This window comes from Callospermophilus lateralis, chromosome 20, assembly GCF_048772815.1.
Source record: "Callospermophilus lateralis isolate mCalLat2 chromosome 20, mCalLat2.hap1, whole genome shotgun sequence".
NCBI lineage: Eukaryota > Metazoa > Chordata > Mammalia > Rodentia > Sciuridae > Callospermophilus > Callospermophilus lateralis.
In genome coordinates, this window is record NC_135324.1 from 17,700,418 (window position 1) to 17,721,915 (window position 21,498).

A 21,498-nucleotide genomic window follows, 5' to 3' on the forward strand; every position below is an offset into this window, starting at 1 on the left:
CTTCACCCCAGAGTCAGTAGATCTAACTGCCTTTCAGTAGCGCCACTTGGGTTCTCGGGAGTACCCTGGACTCACACGTCCAAGGCAAATACAAACAAAGCAGAGGTTACGGGGTGGGGGCGCGGCGTCAGGGCTTAAGGGGTAGAGTTTCTGTTCAGAGTGAGGATAGAGCCTGGAAATGTGACCATGGTCACAGCATCATGAATGAACTTAATGCCACGGAATGTGTACTTCACAACGCTAACTTTTATGTTAAATAAAATTCACTATAATACAAAAAAAATACAGGTAATGTCCCAAAGCAAGCTCTGGATGGCATTCCTACCCCCAAGCCAGTTCCTCCTGCCATCCTCCTTGTTTGGGTGAGTGGCACCTCACTCCTCGCTGGCTCCTGTTGAAAACCTGAAGGTGGCTGGGCTGAAGCTCAGAGGCAGAGTGCGTAGCAAGCTTGAGGCCCTGGACTTGGGGGCCAGCACTGCCGACAAGTGAGTACCTGGAGGCTTCGTCCTTGACTCTTGTCCTTTTTGAACATGCAACGGCCATCTCTAAACCCAGGTGGTTCTTCCTGGACTCCTTCCCTCTGGCTCAGGCTCTTGGGCCAGCTCTTCTCTTGCTCTGGCCTCCTCCAGTCTCTCTGCCTCCACTCTTGCCCTTCCCTGCCTCTCTTCTTGGTCCTGCAGGGCCCTTTAGACCCATGAACTTGACCATGCCATTCTTCTGTCTGGCTCCCACGGAGGCCTTCACCCCAGAATCGGGCTCCAGGTCTTTCCAGGACGGAAATCCCTCACGGTCTAGCCTGCGACCGCCTTGCTGAACTCAAGCTGCTCTGTTCCGCTGCCCACGCTGGCCTCCTCCCAGGTGCTCCTAGAGCCACCAAGCTCCATGGATCCCAAGGTCCCTGACATACGTCTCCTTCCGCCCCGTCACTCTGTCCTAGCCAGCGGCAGCATTAGCTCGGCATCACCTTGTGGGAGAGGCTGCAGCCACCCGCTTGGGTCAGCCTCCTGCCCTGCCCCCTTCCCTCTCCCTTTGGCCTTGCTGATGGGTCTGCCGTCTGTCCTCCCTACTGTGCCGTCAGTCTATCAGGGCAGGAGTTATTTTTCTAGCTGTGTTTACTGCCTTCTCCCTGGCAGCCTAGAACTTAGTAGGTTTGCAGTAATGTCATATAGTTTGCAAGACACAGAGCAACTATTTCATCATCTAAATTTTTTTTTCCTTGTAAGTTAGTTGGGCTTAATGCAGAGAATTGGGTTCTCTAACAAATTCCCACTTGAATTATGCTTTTCCCTTGCTTATGTTAAAATATGTGATTTCCGAGCAAGTGAATGTTAGGTATAAAGTAAAACATGTTAACAAACTGGCCAGTCGTGGGCAACTGGATTAAGATTCGGGAAAAATGTAGGGGCAGTTTCAGGTGGGCAGGGGTCATGCTACACGTGGTGAAGTTAGTGGTGCTACTGTGAGCTCCTTTGGTGGTGGCTCTTTGTCCCCAAGTTCGAGGAGTAGGCTTCAAGTACCGCTGTACTCAGGGCTTTTCCTTCCTGTACACTGCTGGGCAGGTCTGCCCTCCAGGGTTAGCAAACTATTCAGGCAGCTCCAGGATGCCGCTTTCGTGTCTAGGTGGATCCCAGGGAAAGAGAAATTCCTTTTATCCCTGGCCCAGCAAAATTCCCAGCGCAGAGTCACATTTGGGTGCCAAAGGCAAACCAAATGTCAAAGCTGGGGGTAGAAGGCATTTGTTGGGTGGACCTGAAGCTCAGGTCCTCCTGCACGGGAGGAAGAGAAGAAAAATGTCACACGCAGCCACAGGACCGTCATTCAAAGAGAAGTGAAAAGAAGCGGCCGTGGACACCGCACGGGTTAGGATGTCCCCTCTGCCCTGTTGCCTGGACAAGGCAGACGCCGGGCAGCGGAGTGATCTCCTGCTCTGCTCCGCGGATTCACTCATTCAGCCGGTCGCAGCGAATCACGGTGACACTTTAGCTGATTGTGAACAGGTTCTTATGAGGTGCGTCCCAAAGGACAGTTGTGGAGCAGAGGGATGCGTGCAGGTGACCTCGATGGTGGCAGGCTAGGGGTCCCTGAGCACGAAGCTAGGGAGATTTGGAAGAGTCAGGCGATTCCCAGGGCCTTTGCTGAGGTTCTGTTTACCCAGAAAAGTCGTTGAATTGTGCCGGTGCAAGGGTTTCCTCTCCTCCGCCTGCTGTCCCCAGCTTTGAGCCAGGGCAGCTGAGTGACCCACGCTGAGCTCAGCCGCCATCCGGTTCTTTGGGTCCTTTTGCCTGGGACCCCATAAGTGGGTGTCTCAGTCCGGTCCATGAGCCGAGCCCCGGTCCTCGGGAGCTGTGCGGGACCTTGGTAAGCGCACCGTGCTTTGGCCTGGGGATGGCCTGATTGGCAGGCCTGACGGTGCCACGACCCGGGTCACTGTTGTTGGACAAGTTCCTTAACCACCCAGAACCTTCCTTTCCTTCTCTGTGACTTATGGACCTAATAATGTCTATGTCATTGTGTTGTGGTGATTGGAAAGAAAGCTCTAGGGAAATGACCTAGCAATTGCAGACTCGTGGAGACACCCAGGAAAAATGGACACTCTGTGCCAGGGGCTGGGCCTCATCTCAGGCCCTGGGCCCAGCACTGCCCTGAGCCGCTGCAGATGCATTTTCGGAGCCAGGCCTTGTTACTCGTTGGGGCATCTCTTCCAGGTGGCATGAAGGGTGGGTCGGTGGCCGGCAGCAGAAACCTCCCAACAGTTCAGCAAAAATGGGAATTTAATGTGGGATAATGAGTATCTCAGAGAATGCAAGGAAATGCTGCCCACCTGGGCCCTGGTAAGTGCAGGGGCCGGGGTCAGGGCGAGAGACAGCGCCCCCTCCAGGGCACGATGGAGCAGCCGCATCTGCTTCTGGAAGCCCCTATCCCCAGTCATTCACCTTCCCAGGACAGTGGCTGATTGGTCCAAGGGAAGCACATGACCAATGCTCAGCCAATCAGGACAGCTCCTCAGCACACAGCGCTTATAGAAAGCCTCAGACCAGCGCAGCCTGTCAACTCAGGAGACCAGGGCAGGAAGACTGGGAGTTCAAAGCCAGCCTCAGCAGCTTAGTGAGGCCCTAGGCAAGTTAGCAACCCTTTTTCAAAATAAAACATAAGTAGCACTGGGTATGTGGCTCAGTGGGCAAGCACCCCTGGGTTCAAGTGGCAGTACCCAAAAAAAAAAAAAAAAATTAGACTAATCTATTATGTCTGAAGTGCTATGCTCATTTGTGTGTCCCTCGAATATGTATTAAGAACCTAAATGATGCCCTATATGCCATTGGCTAGGGGTGGGGGAGACCAGCGCCTGATCATGTAGCTCACAGCCCCAGAACAAATGAGTTATACAGGACCCTTTGGCCCTAGAGAACACGTTAGGATGTCTCCCACCATTACTGAGGGGAGGGAAGGATGTTTCTGTGGAACACTGAGCAACCGTTAGCAGAAGAGGGCGATGCAGCAGCAACAGCAGCTCGGCTACCTACTTAGATCAGCTTCCTGAGCCTCGGTTTGCTGCTCTGTAAAATGGGGCTCATGGTGGCTGGTCACAGAATTAGTTTGAAGATTGACTAACTCAGTATATGCAAGGTACAGGGCAGGGTGCCGGGAACGCAGACCGTCCTGTGTGTGACACTGTGTGTGACACTGTTCTCATCCCCGTTGTACCCAGCACCCCCACCCCCGCCATCTGTTCCAGCTTTCATGTCCTTTTCCGCATGGAGCCTGAGAAGGGGTAACTCTTGGCCATGCTGCAACCCTGCAGCAACAGGACTCCTTGAGCAATAATAAAAAGAACAGGGAAAACTTTGGCAGCGACCCCCTCTGCAGTCACCGAGCGGTGCCTCTCAGGTTTCCCCCTGGACAGGGGTCTGCAGCCTGTGAGTGTTAATTTAAAGTGAACGCTCTAAGTGGCCGCTTGTGCCAGGGCCAGGGGCTGTCCACACAGAGCCTGCCTCTGCGGAAGGTTCTGGGCCGGCGACTTGCATCCAGCCTTAACCCTGCACACACTCGTAACACAAGACGGATTGCAAGTGATTGAAATGTAAGTTTCTGTTGCGCTGAGATGCTAAATGCAGGACTGGGAGCATATGGACGGCTCCATATTTGTTTTCTGCATATCTGATGTTAGCAATTTAGAACATCACTGGGACGCTCCCTGGAGAATTTTAGTTCTGTAAATGAAACAATTATTTTGGCAGTTTGGGAAAGATATATTCATAACTTTCATGGTATTTAAAGGGGAAATGCACCTTCCCTGAGTCCCTTTTTCCCTTGCCAGATACAAAGAATGAAACAAGAGTGCTGGGTCCATCGCTGGCTTGGTAAAAAAAAAAAAAAAAAAAGTCCCCTGTCAACGTGCTGCGTTCACAGTTGAATTTCTACGATCCACAGTGAGACGGAGAGAGAAGGGGTTCCTCCCGGTCTGGAGTCAGAGGAGGTGTGCAGAACACCATGCCTGGGTGGTTCCGTTGGTTTATCGTCTTGAGTTGACCAGGGAGCAGGTCGGACCTGCTCTTGTTGAAGTCTGAGAGGAGGAGGGCAGGGCTGGTCCTCATGACCATGGTCCTCATGGTCTGCAGGGCTATGGAGTCAGGAGTCTTGGGTTGCAAGTGACAGAAAGCAACTTCCAACAGGCTTGAGCAAAAAGGCATCTCTTGTGTGTGTGTGTGTGTGTGTGTGTGTTGGGGGGTGGGTGGTACCAGGGATTGAACCCAGGGGCACTTAACCCCTGAGCCACATCCCCAGCCCTTTTTTATATTTTATTCAGAGACTGAGTCTCACTAAGTTGCTTAGGGACTCTCTAAATTGCTGAGGCTGGCTTTGAACTTGCAATCCTCCTGCCTCAGCCTCTGAAGCCACTGGTATTCCAGGTGTGCACCACTGTGCCCAGCTAAGAGAAAATTATTATTGGGATGAGGTGATATTTGGGAAGTCTGAGATCTGGACCAAGAAATCGAAAGCTCCAGGGCCGAGCAGGAGCGCCGTGTTGCGCATGCACCCCCTGCCCGCCCAGTTCCACTTGGCTTCCTGATTTTCCTATTCTGTAACCCTAGAACAGACGTGGCCGCCCCACAGCCCCTGAGTGTTTAGATCTCTTCCCATTGAAGAGACCATCCTGGAGGGGAGAGAGACTTTGCCACCCAATTCCGAATTCCAGGCAACAGGCCCCTTGTCTCCTGTCTCCCGGGGGGGGGGGGGGGGGGCGCTGGGCACCACCCTGTCACTCACACTGGTCCCTGGAGCAGTAGCTTGTTAGGACTCACGGGCTGGGGTGTGGCTCAGAGGTAAAGTGCTCGCCTAGCGTGCGACAGGCACTGGGTTCCATCCTCAGCAGCACATGAAAATAAATAAAATAGAGATATTGTGTCCACCTATAACTAAAAATAAACATTAAAAAAAAATAGGACGGGTCTCCCTGGTGCTTCGTCAACACTTGCTGGGGTCCTGTCTTCATCAGTCTTTTTGCTGCTGAGACCAAAAGACCTGACAAGAACAGAGGAGGAAAAGTTTATCTGGGGCGCAGGTTATCAGTCCCTAGACAGCAGACCCCACCCCTCAGGGCCTGCGGTGACGCAGGACATTGTGGTGAAGAGTGTGGCAGAAGGAGGCAGGTCAGGACCCGGCCACCAGGAAGCGGAGAGAGCTCTGTGCACCAGGGACAATATATAAACCCCAAAGGCACATCCCCAGTGACCACCTCCTGCAGCCACATCCCAGCGCCTGCGGTTGTCCCCAGGTAACCCCTCCGGGAGCACCGTACCGATTAGCTAAGGCTCTCGAAGCCCGATGGCTTCCCCTCAGAGCCCCCTCCTGTGTCTCACACATGAGCTCTGGGGACACCTCGTAGCTAAACCGTGACCGCCCCTCTTCCCTCCCGAGTGACAGGTGGCAGGCTTCTAGTGGGCGTTTCCGATCTCACACTAACTCTGGAGGGTCCACCCAACCTGGCCACAGGGTGGATTAGTGGACCTGGTGGCCATAAGGAGGGCGGGATGTGGGACCCTATGGCCTCTGTCACTCGGGGTGACTCCCTCTGAGCTTGGGCTCAACAGAGGTGCCCTTGGACCCCCATCACGGACCCTCTCATGGGAGGCTTGTGGCCAGGCCTCTGAAACTGGCTGCTCATGACATCTCTCGGCTGTTGTTTAGCGACAGAGAACTCATCTCTTTGTTCCTGCCCCTGGGCATGCAGTAGGTGCTTACTTTGTGCTTGGGGATAATCAGATCATTGTCTTAATGAAAGGGAGGAGTCACGGTCCTTCTTGCCTCCTCCTCAGACCTCTAGTTTCTGCCCAAGTGCTCTCCTTGGAGGCCTGAGGTGGCTTGTGGTGCCCCACACCTGAGCCCGGATTCTGGAGAGGAACCGAGCCAGGGCTCCGTCTCCGCGCACGCTCGTGGTGCCCTTTGTGTGCGTCTCAGAATTGCTTGCCTACCTTCAAGCCCAAAACATGCATGCGTAAAACAAGGCACCTGGGGCTCGCCTGTTCCCGATCTCTCTGCTGCTGAGGGTGTGAGGTGAAAACAGGTTTTTGAGACCCCTTGTTTAGAGCTGTAGTTCTAAGACTTTTTAAAAGGCAGAATACAACTTCACTGACTTCACCAACGCCTTTAGAGTGCTTACTACAGGCCTGGCCCTGTTCCCAAGGGCTCTCCAAATATTCTTGTGTCTATGAAGTCTCCATGACCTCCCCTATGGACAGAATAGGTTCTGGAGGGTCCACCCAAGCTGACAGAACAGGTCCTGTCAATATCTCTTGTGTGGAAACTGGAGGCACAAAGAGGTTGGTTAACTCGCCCAAAATGGCCCAGCTAGAAAGCAGAAGTTGAGCTACGCACCCAGGCAGCCTAGCTCTGCTCTTCAGATCCTGGAGATGCTAACTGGAGGCACAAAGAGGTTGGTTAACTCGCCCAAAATGGCCCAGCTAGAAAGCAGAAGTTGAGCTACGCACCCAGGCAGCCTAGCTCTGCTCTTCAGATCCTGGAGATGCTAACCAGGTTTCCCCTTCAAACAGAATCTTACACCAAGCGGAGCAGGTCTTGTTGGCATGGAGCAAGGGGCACGCTGGCCATCCCCTCAGCCCTGCCTGCCTCGCTCAACCCCCTTCTCCCTCTCTCTAAGCTCAGAGGACTCCGGGGAACGCGTTGGCAGAGCGATGCAACCTGCTTACCTCACGAACACTTGCATCCCCTGCACAGGTGAACTGGGGGTGTGCTTTAGCCTGGGCACGTCAGGGGGAGGGGTCACTCTTGCTGTTCAGGGTGTCTCACGCAGGGAAGGAGGTGGGGGACTCTCTCCAACCACTGCTGCTAAAGGAAAAGCATCTTCCGTCCCTTTAATACATGTGCAAAAGGCACGGGGACCTGCCGGGCTGTGATTCTTGTTGAGTTTTTTCACGATTCGTCTAATTCCTTCCAAAAGGTAAAATCAATTAATCGAGCAAAACTCCGTTGATCGATTTTACCAAGGGTCCGATTCTAGGCGATTTTAGGCTGCTAAATTTTGAATGGGACCCAAGAGGCCACGATGAGATGCTGCTGAGTTGCTCATCATCCTCTCCGGCCACAGGAAGTGTCCGTTGGCAGCTGCTCACCCTGAAAGCAGGTGCTGTTACGGCGGCATACCTGACCCAAGATGGCCCACGCAGAGGGCAGGGGACGGCTCGCTTGGGACATGTGGGCGCTGCCTGCACCCGCCGTGACAGCCCACTTACAGAAATTATTTGTGATTAGCATTGTGCTATCAATCCAGATTGAGAGTATTGATCCTGGCTGATTGCAGAGGACCAGATAAACTGAAAGGGCAATTGACTGCCGTGTCCCCCATCGATCGAGTGCCACAGTTCATCGCCACTGAAATTATTTTCAAGTACTTTGGTTTATCATTCCTAATAAATATAGAAATTGAGTAATCAAAATGACTTACATGCACATCGAACCAAAAGCTTTTAAGGAAGTGTCCATGTTTAAGTGAGTCCCCCTTCTCCCCTGGCTTTCCAGTCCAGCCCCGGGTCTGTTCCGGCTGGGCTGAAACCCAGCGTAAGAAAGAAAGAAAGGGAACCCGGCACCTCCGAGGGAGGAACGCTGGGACGTCATAGTCCAGGGGCGCTCTGGGGTGCAGGGAAGAGCCCCACTGGATGGTCAGACTGTTTTCCCGTGGACAGACTGTGTTTTCTGAAAGCCGCAAGATTCTCTGTGGATTCCGCTCCCCTTTGGCTATAAATGTCCAGCAGCTGTTTCCAGGTTCTCAGCAGGAGCGTCATTAAATCAAAGTCATTATCAGCCCGGCACATGCAGATTACATGGCATGTGACCTCTGCTGGCTGGCCGGAGGAATGTGGCTGGGTGTCTGTTCTTGTTTGTTTTGGGTGGGGGTTATTTTAAAGAAGATGGAGCATTCCACAGAGCAGGTGGCTGAGGGGTAGGACCAAGAATCCACAGCTAGCTTAGGAAGGAGTCTCCCTGGTGGCGCTCTCCATAGAAATGCAGCCTGGGAGGAGGGGGGAGGGTGCTTCCAAAAGTTCTGTGATGGGCAGGGTCTCAGTGAAATCTCCAGGGCTGAGTGAGTTAGGGTCCCAGCATTCAAAAACTTGCTCAGCGGCACATTTAGGAACCAACAAGAGCCTGGTGAAAATAGCATGTCCACTGTACATAGGACATAGGTCCAGTGGCTGAGAAGGGCATGGATTCTAGATAAGCAGAGCATCACACAGTGCCAAGGCCTGTGTGTATGGGAGAGGCCCGTGGGGGTGCTCCAGGGAGCAGGGAGGGAGGGAGACCCGTGGCCCAGCCATGGGCAGGGGTGGCACGCACGTGGGGTCCTCTGTTCAAGGGTATGTGTGCAGCAGCCTTCAGTGCCCCACACACAGCTCAGTGCAGCTGGGCGTGGCCTCCTGCACTCACCTGGTCCTCCTGGGAATCAGCCAACATGGTATTTACGTCGGCTCAGGTCACCCCTGGGCAGATCGACCATGTGGAAGCAAAGCCGTGCTCTCAGATCGATGGTGGTCTCGACCATATCATATGGGACCCCAGTGGGAGCCCCATCTGTAATTCAAAATTCCCTGATAGGCACATTGAGAAAGTAACAAGAAAGCGGTAAAGTTAACTCTAACAATATGTTTAATTTCACCCCAAATAGTCAATATATTGTCATTTCACATAATCAATATAAGAAGCTATTGGGATAGGCTATTTTGTGGTTGTTGTTACTAAGTCTTTGAAATCGTGGCTTTTATACTTAAGACATGTCTTACTTGAGAGTGGTCACACATGAAGGACTCCAAAACCACATCTGGTGACCCAGTATGGCTCACAGCTACCATTGTGCCCAGCAGAGGTACGGGGATCAGACTGTTGGCTAGGGACACTAGAAAGAGTCAGAGAGTCTGCAGTGGTTTCCTCTTTCTGTTGACCAAGACAGGGACCAGGCCCCTGCCCCAGGCCCTGTGTTGTAGCGTGTTGTGTGTATGCATGTGGCAGACGTGTTTCTGGTTTGGCGTTCGTGTATACACGGGGCATGCATATATCTGAGAGAGCAGCTGTGTCAGCAGATGAGTTCCTACACAAATCCACTTCATTTATTCCTCACTTAGGATAATTGTCATCTAAGTGTCAGAACACAGTCCTCGGTGGTCCTGCAATGTCACGGTCCCTTATGCATTTTCTGGGCAAGAGCTGAGCTTACAGACCTCCTCACGCACAGGCCTGGCAGCCAGCAGAGCCCATAAACATGTCCTGAGCTGACTGTCACCCCTGTGCTGGGTTGTCATCTGCTCTGGGCCTTAAGTGGTTGTTGCTAGGGACTGAACCCAGAGGGGCTCTACCACCGAGCCACATCCCCAACCCTTTTTATTTTTTTAGAAACCCTAGGTTGCTTAGGGCCTCACTAAGTTGCAGAGGCTGGTCTTGAACTTGTGGTCCTCCTGCCTCAGCCTCCTGGGCCACTGGGATGGCAGGTCTGAGTCCCCATGCCCAGTCTGGTCTCAGCTCCTGATCGGCAACATCAAGGACTAGAAGGTGAGAACAGAGGCACTTGCTCAGCTTGAGTGTCCTGCCACTGGCTCACCAGCTGGGTGTCACCCTCTACCCAAGGGTCCCCTAGGCCCATGGCTCGCCGCCCTCTCACCTCTGCTCCTGTGACCTGGTGTTTTCACTTCCCAAACGCCCTGCTCTTTGCCCTCCGGCCTCTGCCTGTGAGTTGACACATGGGGCCAATCCCTGCTCCCTCCTCAGGTCTCGGCTGGGGCTTTCTTCCTGGAGGGTGCTCCTGGGGCCCCGAGGCCGCGTGCTTGTCCCACTGTGCACAGGTGACCTTGCTGTGACCTCAGTGCCCTGGTTTCTTCCCTCTCTCTTTCCTGTACCAGGTGTGGGATCGCCAGCCCCTGAGAGCAGATCCCAGGGGCTGCAGGCCTCCAGGGGAGCCGGACAGACAGGGAGGCAGGAGCCTGGGGTTTCCACTCCTGAGCCTTCAAAATGGCCTTCATCCCTGGCCAGGGGTCTTTCTGTTCTTTTTGATATTTTTCGATGTAGATGCACACAATGTCTTTATTCAGTTTTTCATGTGGTGCTGAGAAGCGAACCCGGTCCTCTCACGTGCTAGGCAAGCTTCTGTCACGGAGCCACAGCCCCAGCCGTCCCAGCAAGATTTCTAAATCCAAACCCTGGAGGGCGAGGGGCTGGGGCACACACCCAACTCTTGCACAGTGACCGGTGGAGGGCTGTGCCGTGGGCCAGTTATCCTCGGGCACTTCTAGCACCGGGTCAGGTGGCCGCAGCTCCGTAGCAAGCCTATGGACAGCTGGAGGTCTGCAGGGTGCCAGGGCCAGGGATGTTCAGACAGGACACCACCGGCTCCCAGGAGCACCACCAAAACCAGGCCGCAGAAAGGGAAACCTCGGAGCAGGGGTGGCTCAGGCTCGGGGAGTTTGAGTGGGCCCCCTGAGGGACATCCCAGTGGAATGTCCAGTGCAGGCAGTCCACCTGGGTGCAGAGCTCAGGAGAGAGCTTGGAAGGTAGAGGGACCGAGTCTGAGTTCGAGACAGAGAGAAGACAAGCAGGACGGGTACAAGATAAAATGTGTCACCAGTAGTACCACATGGCACCTGGCAACCACCTGTTGGTGGCCTTTCTCGACAGCCTGTCTTCGGGCGACACCTCCCGAGGGTGGTGCAGGCTGGCTCCAGGCTGCGCTGGGTGTTTTCTTATCCTGACCTTTCCCAGCCTTGGCAAGGGTGCAGTGGACTTGGTTGGGGCCATCGTCGGAGCGGACGAGATAGATCCAGCACCAGGGGCTGGCTGCTGTTTCTCAGGAATCCAGAAGGGACTTCTGGGACTGTCAGGGGACACCCCTCCCGGAGGACGTTCGCCGCAACTCCGAGCCTTCCCAGGGCAGAGTCTCGGGTGAGATTTAAAGAGGCCGGGCAGTTTCCACCTAAGGGCCGACCTGGGCCTGGGGAAGCATTCAGAAGCCTCAGGAAGGTGGAGAACACAGAGAACGGTGACTTTCAACAGGAAGATCTTGGCCTCACCAAGGTTCCCAGGCTTCCGTGTTGTGACTCTTGAGTCCATTCGTCCCCACAAGACAGGAAAACTCGCAGCTACGGTCACGGGAGGGGTCGGGGGCGCAGGGAGCCATCGTCCCAGCCCAAGGGCACAGTGGGGAACTCAGGGTATGTCGGTGCCTGACTTACAGAGCTGCTCTGGAGGGTCCCGTCTTGCAGGAGCGTGTCACCTCTCATTGCTGGCTCTGCTCAGCACTGTGGTGCCCTCAGGTCCCTCCCTGGCCAGCAGGGCCAGGCGCTGGGCACTGACTGGATCCATTTTCATGAAATGAGTACGCTGTAAAACTGGAGCAGAACAGCCCGCGGAGACAGGAAGAATGGGAACGAAATGACATTCAGAAGCCTCTTGCCTCTTGAAGGTGGAGAATCCCGGATTCTCCCCACTTTGAATGGAGCACCAATTCGAGAGTATGTGATTTTGCTCCACGTAGGGATTGCAAAGATCCCCAAATTACATAAATATGCTTTTTTCCCCTTACAGCCTAGGATGCAAAATTCTGCGGACTCTTCAAGACAGAGGCCGTTCTGCGCACACGGGGGTTTGCTCTTCGGATTATCTTTTTCTTATTGACAGCTGGGTGACGCAGGGCTGGTTCCTGTGTTAGGAGCGCGTCGGTTACTTAGGTAATCGTATTTATCACCCAGGATTCTTTGTCTGTTGATAGCAATGAAGTATCGGGGAGTTTCTGCAAGCCGCATATCTATCTCCCTCGCCGCCGCGAATATGGTTTTTATATTTATGTGGAACTACTAATGTGTTGCCCGCGAGATTGTGAGCAATGGGCTTCTGACAGCTCCGTTCATTAGTCAGCACGGGGAATAAAAGAAAACACACTGATACAGAAACAGAGTGTGAGCCAGCAATTATCATCCGAGAGCACAATTGAAGCCACATTTTATTTAAATATTTATCTTGTGAATTGATTCATACAAAACAAGAAGCCGTTTCTTATTTATGAATGATTCTGCCGCTAAAATTGGAAGAACACGATCGCCGGGTGGGTTGGGCTCGATGCAGTCCGCGGCTCCGAACAAGGAGAGTTTCAATAACATCCAATTATTCATTGGGACGTATCATTGAGGTGGCCACGTGCAAGTGTCCCGAAAGGCACCCGCTGTTCACTTTGGAATCCCAACTTTGCCTAGTAGGAGGAAGGGGAAAGGCTTGTAGATAATTTTTAGCACTAAATAATAATAATAATAATAATAATAATAATAATAATAATAATAATAGCGTTATTATAATAAATGCTTGCTTATGCCTCATTAATAATAAATGCTAACTGGTGCCCGAGGGTCTTCTGAGGGAATTTTCTGTTGAGCCGAGGACGTAGGTACCATGCTTACCCCGGCTTTTCCCAGTGAGCTCCAGGAAGCTACTGGAGTCCACGGTGCACAGACCTTGGCAGTTTGAGGACAGGATTTCTGGGGCAGCTGCTGGCCAGCTCCGCTGCCTTCTGCCGTCACCTGATGGTGAGTGGCCACTATGGTTTAAATATTAATGGGGCCATTCTGAGTCCTCTGTCTGGCTGGGACTTCTGGGGGGGGCGGGGGCGCAGTTCCAGAAATCTTGCCATGAGTTGTCCTGCTTCCATAACCTGTCCAGGAGGACCAGGCCTGGAGCGTTCTGGTGAACTGCGGAACCATCACGTAGCTTCCCTTTTCCCCAAAGGAGAGTTTTGAACGTTCTGCCACCTGCGCCCCCAGCCCGGCCAGCCCCACCTCCAATGCAGAGGGGAGAACTCGGCTTTGCCCGACAGCCAGTGTGGAGGGTCCCGTGGCCACCTGTGTTCTGCAGGAATCCGCAGCGTCTGGACCCTGCTCGAGGCTCTCTGCAGCCCACTGACATCGTAAACCTAGAAAGTCCCCGGGCCCGGGCTCCCGCGCCAGCTTATCTCAGCGCTCTGTTGGACCCGGGGTTGGGCTCAGGCTCTTTACACATGGGTGTTGGCCCTTGGGAAAGCGTCAGCCTGTGGAAATACTCAAACACGCTGTCGTCCTATGTCATCAGAGCAGGGACCGAGGGAAGCGGGCAGGTCGCGGGGGTGACTCCAAGACAGGCACCCGGTCAGCCTGCTCAGCCTGTTCCCCGTCTGTGGTGGCAGTTAACCTGGGAAAACAGAGAACTGGAAAGAAAGGGTGTGCGCTCGGCCGGCTGCATGAAGAGAGGGGCTTCACACACCCTGGAGCGTGGCTGGATGTGGGGCCAGCAGGAGGTACCAGGAGACCGACCGCGGGCAGCAGCTAGTCTACCCATGATAGGAGAGGGAGGGGAAGAGACAGTGAGAGAGGAAATAAGTTTACATTGATGTAAATCACGTTGTCAATAAGAGAAGGCAAAATGGGTGCGGCTTCTGCTGAGTGCGTTAGAGGATCTCTGACCACCTCAGTGTTTAGAGAAGCCCCCTGGAAACGTGGGGTGCGGTGGGGTGCAGTGGGTGGTGGGGCATCACTACCCCGGGGGGCTGGTTTGGATATCCAGTTTGCCAACTAGAGATGTGTTAAAACCTGGGCACTGACTCACCGGAACCAAACTCCCAAGACACTCACGTATGATGCCAGATTGCAATCCGTTCATACTGCTCTCTGGAGCCACAAAAGGCTCCGTGTTCTCAGTGTAACAGAGCGCGAGACTCTCTGCCTGTGGGTAGGACTTCATGGGAAGCCATATTGAGACTAGAAGTTGCACGATCCTAGTGATCTTTAGTGACCTTTCAAAAGTGCTGTGCTGAGACTCTCTCGAAGACGATTGATCATAGATCAAAGTTGAATTGGATTAAGTCATGAGAAAGCTGATTTGCTCATGTGACTAGGAAATCAGTGTTCAGGCATAGGTGGATCCAGGATTTAAAAGATGTCATGTACATCCTGCTTCTCAACCATTCAGTGCTGTAAGACTGCCGCCGTCTGCCGGGAAGGAGCCTGTGTCTAGCCTCCAGGAGAACTGGTTGAATATTCAGAAGATAAGTTTGTTTTTGTTTGTTTGTTTGTTTGGTGCTGGGAATTGAACCAGGGGCACTTAACCATAGAGTCACATTCCCAGCCCTGTTTACTTTCATTTTTTTTGACACAGGGTCTCACTAAAGTTGCTTAGTACCTTGCTAAGTCGCTGAGGCTGGCCTTGAACTTGCAGTCCTCCTGCCTCAGCCTCCTGAGCTGCTGGGATCACAGGTGTGTGCACCCCTTTGTCCGGCTCAGAAGACGAATTCTTGAGCACTAGAGAGAAGCTGCTGAATTTTGTTGCCCTGAAGAAACACTGTAGCAATGCCCCGCCTTCCAGATGGTAAGAGTGGCTTTAAAACGCCCAGTGCCAGTCCCCTTTCCTAGAGAGCCGTTGGGCAGATCCCAGCAAGGTGGTGCTTGTTTATATTCTATTTTTCAGGACCTGAGGATCGAACCCAGAGTTCTTTCCCACTGAACTACGTCTCCACATGTTTTATCTTTTATTTGGGGGCAGGTGATGTTTGTGCTGCTGGTCTGGGGACAGCGCCCTGGGCACCTCTGATCTGCAGACCTCTAGACTGCAAGTGGACTCAGGCCTTCCCTTCCAGGGGACGTTTGGTCGTGTGTGTGTGTGTGTGTGTGTGTGTGTGTGGTGGTGGTGGAGGACAGGGAACCGAGGCCCTCCTGGACGCTGGGCAGGTGCCCCACCCTGAGCTACACCACAGCCTCTATGGTCATTTCTCAGTGATGACAACTGGGAAGAGTTAGGACAGGGACGGAGAGGCTACAGTGCTGCCAACAGCCTTCTGTGCCCGTGACATAGAGGCCAACCCAGACCCCGGCCCTGTAGCCGGGAACGCGGCCGGCAAGGCCTGCTCCGCACAGCACTCCTGGCCAGGCGCGGGCCTCACCTGCTGCCACCACAGCCTCACCCGGGCCCAGCGTGCCACTCGGGTCCTCGGCCCAGAGTTGCCTGCTGTGGAAGCGCTCGGCTGCCTCCAGGGCTGGAGACAGTGGCCGGCACCCTGGCCCCTGGAGACCTCCCCTGTCGAGGGCAGGCTCTGCCCAGGAGAGGGCGGGAGGCCATGAGGCTGTGGTCTCTGCCCCTGGTTTCCGGGTGTGAAGTCTGAGGCTCCCAGGGATGAAGCAAGGCTCTCGGGTCATTTCTGAGCTGTAAAAAGAAAGAAAGAAAGAAAGAGAGAGAGAGAGAGAGAGAGAAAGAAAGAAAGAAGAAAGAAAGAAGAAATTACAGTTATTTAAAAATTGTTTTTTGAATAGCACAGGAATGTATACAAAAGTTAAAAGGGGGCTGGGGTTTGTGGCTCAGTAGCAGAGCGCTCGCCTCACATGTGTGAGGCACTGGGTTCGATTCTCAAAGCATCTCATATATAAACAAATGTGTGTCCATCCACAACTAAAAAAAGTTTTAAAAGAGTTAAAAGGTTTGAAATAGTGTGTGCTGTGAAACACGGGTCTCCCCCTCCCCTCTCCCAGTCTGCCTCCTCTCCTGGAGAATGCTGTTCTTCTCAGCTTCTCAGGGATCCTCCCAAAAGGAGCCTCTGAGCTGGATGTGGTGGTACATGCTTGTAATCCCAGGAACTCAGGAGGCTGAGGCACGAGGATTGCAAGTTTGAGGTCAGCCTCAGCCATTTGGGGAGGCACTAAGCAACTTAGTGAGACCATGTGTCAAGATTTAAAAAGATAAATAAAAAGGGCGGGGGGTATTGCTCAGTGGGTTTAATTCCCAGTACCAAAGGGTGGGGGGTGCCTCTCTGTATCAAATGTAAACAGTTTCCAGGAATCATAGGTCAATGTATTAGTTACCTGGGGCTGCGTAACAAATCAGCCCCAACAGCGGACACTTCTTCCATCACAGTTCTGGAAGCTAAAAGTCCCAAATCCAGTTGTCATCTGGGGGTGGCTCCCTCTGGGGGCCCTGGCTGCTGGTGGCTGCAGCATTCCTGGGGGCTTCCCAGGCTCGGCCTCCACCTCCCTGTGGCTCCTCCCTTGTCCCCAGGTGGCTCCAGTCCCAAGATGAGAGGCCACCCTCGTCCACTAGGGCCTCACTGGACTCTGTACTGCTGCAAAGAACCCGTTCCCAAATAGGTGACATTCAGAGGTGCCGAGCCACGTGAGGGCTTCACAGTTCGACCTCCGCAGCCACCAAACCCTGCCTGTGCCTGTGTGTTTCTTTTGTCCCCTGTCAGTGTGTCCTGGGCATGGCTGCCTGTCTCCGCCCCGGGAAGGCCCCACTGGGACGGAGCGTGTGGACGTCCGACCACGGGGGAGCCAGGCATCTCTCCCTGAATGGCTCTGTGGGCTTCACCGACCTTCCGCCCTCTCACAGTCAGCTCGAGCTGTTCTCCTTCTTTATTTTTAGAGAATAACCAAGCAACATGGGAAAGTAAATCACTCCCATGTTTCACATAACCAGATTCTGCGCAGTCAGGAAGGATCTGCGAGCTCCTGACACAGGAGGCACCGTGGCCGCCCAGCCTGGACGAATCCCGCTCCACACACAGAGTAGTGGCGATGGCCATTCTTGATCCTTCCTGAACACGGGCATCGCGTGGCTAGTGTTCAAGACACAGATGGAGGCCCCCGGCCGTCTCTCCCGGGGCTGTGGCCCTGGCAGGGAGAAAGTTCCCCGCGGTTGGATTAGCTAACCAGGGTCCAGCGCTGTCGGGCTTGTGCACTTCGGGCTGTGCTGGCCAGGAAGATGGAGGTCAGTAGGGTGCACACCTTGGCCTTCAGGAGCCTGCAGTCTCTTAGAGCAGTGCAGCCTCCGTGGAGGCCCAGGGCAGAGGCTGTGCTGCGTGCAGACCTCAGGCCGGTGCTCAGGACAGCACCGGAGGCCAGCAGGAGGAAGCAGTGGGAGAAGCTGCCCATGTGATACCACAGTGGCCTTCTGTATCCCTCCCTCCCAGTCCTCTGACACCGAAAGTGAAGTTGCAAGATGATCTCTGTCCCCAGGGCCTGCTGAGGCAAGCCAGGCCGAGCAGACCTAGAGGAGGGCCTGGGGACCAGGGCTCTGCTCTCAGCCACCTGGGAGGGGACCAGGCTGGAGGCAGGGGAGCCCACTGCACTCTGTGCCAACAGGTGTCATGCCGGACAGGCTGGGTTGCCGCCGAGAAGAGGCGAGCACCCAACGTGGGAACAGCATCCCTTACAATCCTGTCCTTGTACTTTAAGAAAATCAATGATGCAAAGCCAGGGAGAGGCTGGGAGAGGCTGGGAGAGGCTGGGGAGGAGAGGCCGGGGGAAGGCGAGAAGCGGCAGAGCCCTGGCTGGTGGAGGCCGGCCATCTGGAGCAGGCCGCCCCGGTGCACAATCCCTAATTGTTCAGTGAGGTGCGGGAGGCACGTGGGGCTCCTTACTGCTCGCCGACTCCCTGTCCAGTCTGTTCTCTGTTTTCTTAGGGAACAATCAGGCCGATGTAATTAAAAGGCAGCCAGCACGTCCCCTCCGCGGGAGGAGGCAGGTGATCGAGAGCTCCCGGGGGAGGAGGTGCTGCTTTTCTATTTTGTTATGTTGCAATTTTAATCCAGGTGGAGGCAGCCGGGTGGGACGAGTGACAAGGTCCCTGTCTCGGGCCCCCTCTGTTGGCAGGGAGAGGAACCGCTGGGAGCTCCGAGGGTGGGACACAAACGCAAGGTGGACGGGGTCGCCGTGTTGCCCAGGCCTGGCACCTGCCACGACAGGGACATCCAGAAACCCCTGCGGACTGACAGGCGGCAGGAGGAGGGGGCGGGACCTTGGGTTTCCAACGTGGCGCCAGCATCCTGGGCCGCCCACCCTGTTGGCTGTGCTGGGCCATCCTGCACGGGCCCATTGGTTCCCACGGTCATTGCAGCCGTGGCCAAGCCAGGGTGTGAGCCAGACTGCCCTCCCCACCCTGTTTGCCCAGCCTCCGTCAGCTCACATACTGCCCGAGGGTTCCTTGGGACCCTGGTCGCAGGCGCTCTGCCTCCGCCTCCTGAGCCCCCTGTGGGCCACACAGACTCCGGTCTTACTTCTAATAAGGTGATCCGGAAGTATCCGTCTGTGTGTGTTCATTCAGCAGGACGTCCTTCTAGTACCGGAGGGAGATCAGGCTGGATGGGACACGGGCCACTTACAGTTTCATGGCTGGCTGAGGAGATGGACATGGCCCCGACCACCACGGGTGCTGGGCTTGTCACAGTAGGGAGGTCCCTGCTGGTGAGCACGGCTGGTGCCCCCAGGGTGCACCCTGCTTTCCTGAGCCGAGGCCTCCTGACCACGGGCTGCAGGCGCTCAACAGGGGGACCGTGGCTCTCAGCCAGTTTCCACAGAAGGCCTGATGGACAGAGGGGATGGTGTTTGAGCCCAGGGTGGAAAGCCAGCGTGGCCCAGGACAGGGCAGGATGGAGGACCCACCGTGTGCAGAGTGCAGATTCCGAGGAGACCGTGGGTGGGACAATGACATCACCAGGACGGGATGGGGGGAGAAGTGGCAGAGGACGCAAGTCAGGTGACAGAAGGCTTGAAATGCCAGGCTCCGGGTGGACTGGACAGGCCAGGGAGGTGCTGGGCACCCGTCGTGGTCCCTAGGAGTCTAACAGAAAGGACGTCGGCAGGTGTGCGGAGGTTTTGGTGGAGTGCTGTCCCAGGAAGTCCCACCAGTGACAGGCACCTCCCCCAGGATGGCTCAAGGACACTCTGTGTCAGTAGGTCAGGGGTCTGGAACGAGAGGAGGGTCAAGCAGAGCCCCGGGCTCCCGGGGGCTCTCTCTCTGTCCCTTGCTCCCCTCTGCCTCTGCGGGCGTCTCCCTGAGGCGCGGCCATCCTCTCAGCCGCATCCGTGGTGGGAGTCCGTCCCTTTCCACAAAATGCTGATTCCCCCAGGACCCAGCATCTTGGGCCTGGTTGGGCTCCAGTGTCCACGCTTGAACCAGCTGCTCTGCCCAGAGGGATACAGTCCCGGCTGAGCCGGGTGAGGGGTCCCGTTCTGCTCCTGGGGCTGGGCAGGGAGCCCCACCTGGCCTTGGGGACCAAGAACGGGGAGCCCGATTCCTTGGGGAAACAGACCCCCAAACCCAGGGTGTGGTCATCAGGAGGAAGAGGGTGGGTCTGGCACACAAAGGCAGCCGGGGTCCACTCCAGCGCCTTCGAGAAGCCAGCTCGTGGGGATGGAGATGGTCCTCCGAGGCCCGGGGACCAGAGGTGTCCTCCATGTCCTTTACGCCTCCTTTCTGTATTCGGGCACCAGTGTCCACAGTGGGTTTGGGGGCTGCCGAGGGAAATCCTCAGAAGGAGGGGGTGGAGGCCACCGAGGGGCCAGGGAGGGTAAAACGGATCCCAGGAAGTAGGAGTCATGGCTTCTCCCAGGATCAGGAGCTGGGAGCAGAGGGAGCCGTTGGTGCCTTTGTCCCTGCAGCGTCTGGCCTGCGGCTGACAAACCACAGTGGGACTTGACACCTGGGTTTCCACCCTGAGTGTGCCCCTCTGCACACACAGTAGCTGCAGACACACCTCCGTCCAGCTCAGGAAGAAGCCCACAGCCCAGCCAGTCTGCTGCTGATAGGTGTGGGGGACACCCAGGCCCCCTCCTGAAGAGGGTGCCCAAGAGGCGAGGCTGGGCCCTTGCTGGACCCAAGTGCTCCTGGAGAGCCAGGGACCTGCTTGGTGATAACGATGGCGGTTGCAGGAAAGGACGTTCCCCTCCTGGTTCTCGGGGGCTCCCCAAGGGCCGTGCTCTCAGGCTCTGGTCTAGAACATTCCCCCCCCCCACCCACCTCAGCTGAGCCTCTTGGTGCAGAAGCTGGGGAGGTGGGACTTGAAGCCAGAGCCTGGACCCCCCTCAGGGCATCAGAACCCCGAGGGCACAGCCCAGCTGCCCCTCCCTTTCCTGTGTAAAGCTCCCCCGGGATCCCAGACCAGGCAGCGTGGCCAGGCTGGACCCCCGTGTGTTCAAGGGATCCATCCAGCCTGCTGCATCCACACGGCAACTTGCTCCCTCTGTCTGTCCCGTGTTGCTGGTCCCCTTCCCTCTCCTGTCACCCTTCCTTGGCTGTCATTAAGTCAGGCCCTTTGAGAGGCAGTTCCCCTTTTGGGCCTGAGTCTCCTGATTGACACAGAGGAGGGGACGTGGCTGGTGGCTCCTCTTGGTGCCCTCTGGGTCTGAGTTTCCCGAGAGTGGACTCTCTGAGATGGAACCACCCTGGATCCAGGGACCCAGGGACCAGCCTGGTTGTACTTCGGGAGCCAGGGCCTGAGCATCCTTCCATCTGGCTCATGCCCCAGGTTCTCTCCCGGCATGACAGTGTCCCCAGGCGACACTTGAAGAAGCATGCAGCCTTTTTTGGTAATGGCAGATGCTCAGCTCTGGGTGACCAGGAGGTGGAAGCCCGAGAAGGACCGCAGAGTCCTCCAGTGGCTGGTCAGGCCCTTAAACCTGAAGAGACAGGCTGGAACTGGTGGGGATGCAGCTGAGTCCTTGGGCTTGGCCCCTCGGGCTCAACCCGGCTCACTGTCCCCCTCCTGAGGACCATCTCCAGGTCACCCTGCTGGGCTGCATGGGGAAGCCACTGGCTGATTCCCACGGTGCCCCAGAAGCAGCCGCACATTTCCAGTTTCTCGTTTTGACTTTCCCTGGTGTCTGAGCCACTTTGCGTACAGAGTGACACATGGTTACCACGGCTTTCTTTCCTCTTCTTTCTTCTCTCTTGTGTTCCCTCACGCCACACCATTTTGCAGTGGGGGCGAGAGGGACATCTGCTTGGGCCTGAGCCTCCGGAGGAGGCCCTAAAAATGTCTCGGGAGGAGCTGAGTTGGAGACCAGAGAGGCGGCTATGTGTGAAGGCCCTGGGCAGCCCTCTCCGCTCCAGAAAGCGATGCTAAAAGAAGCCCTCGCTGTTCCCGTCTCCGCTCACCCCAGGCCCGCTGCACCGAGGAAGGAAGATGAAAGGAAGGGGTGCTTAGCAGCCTTGGGGCTGGAG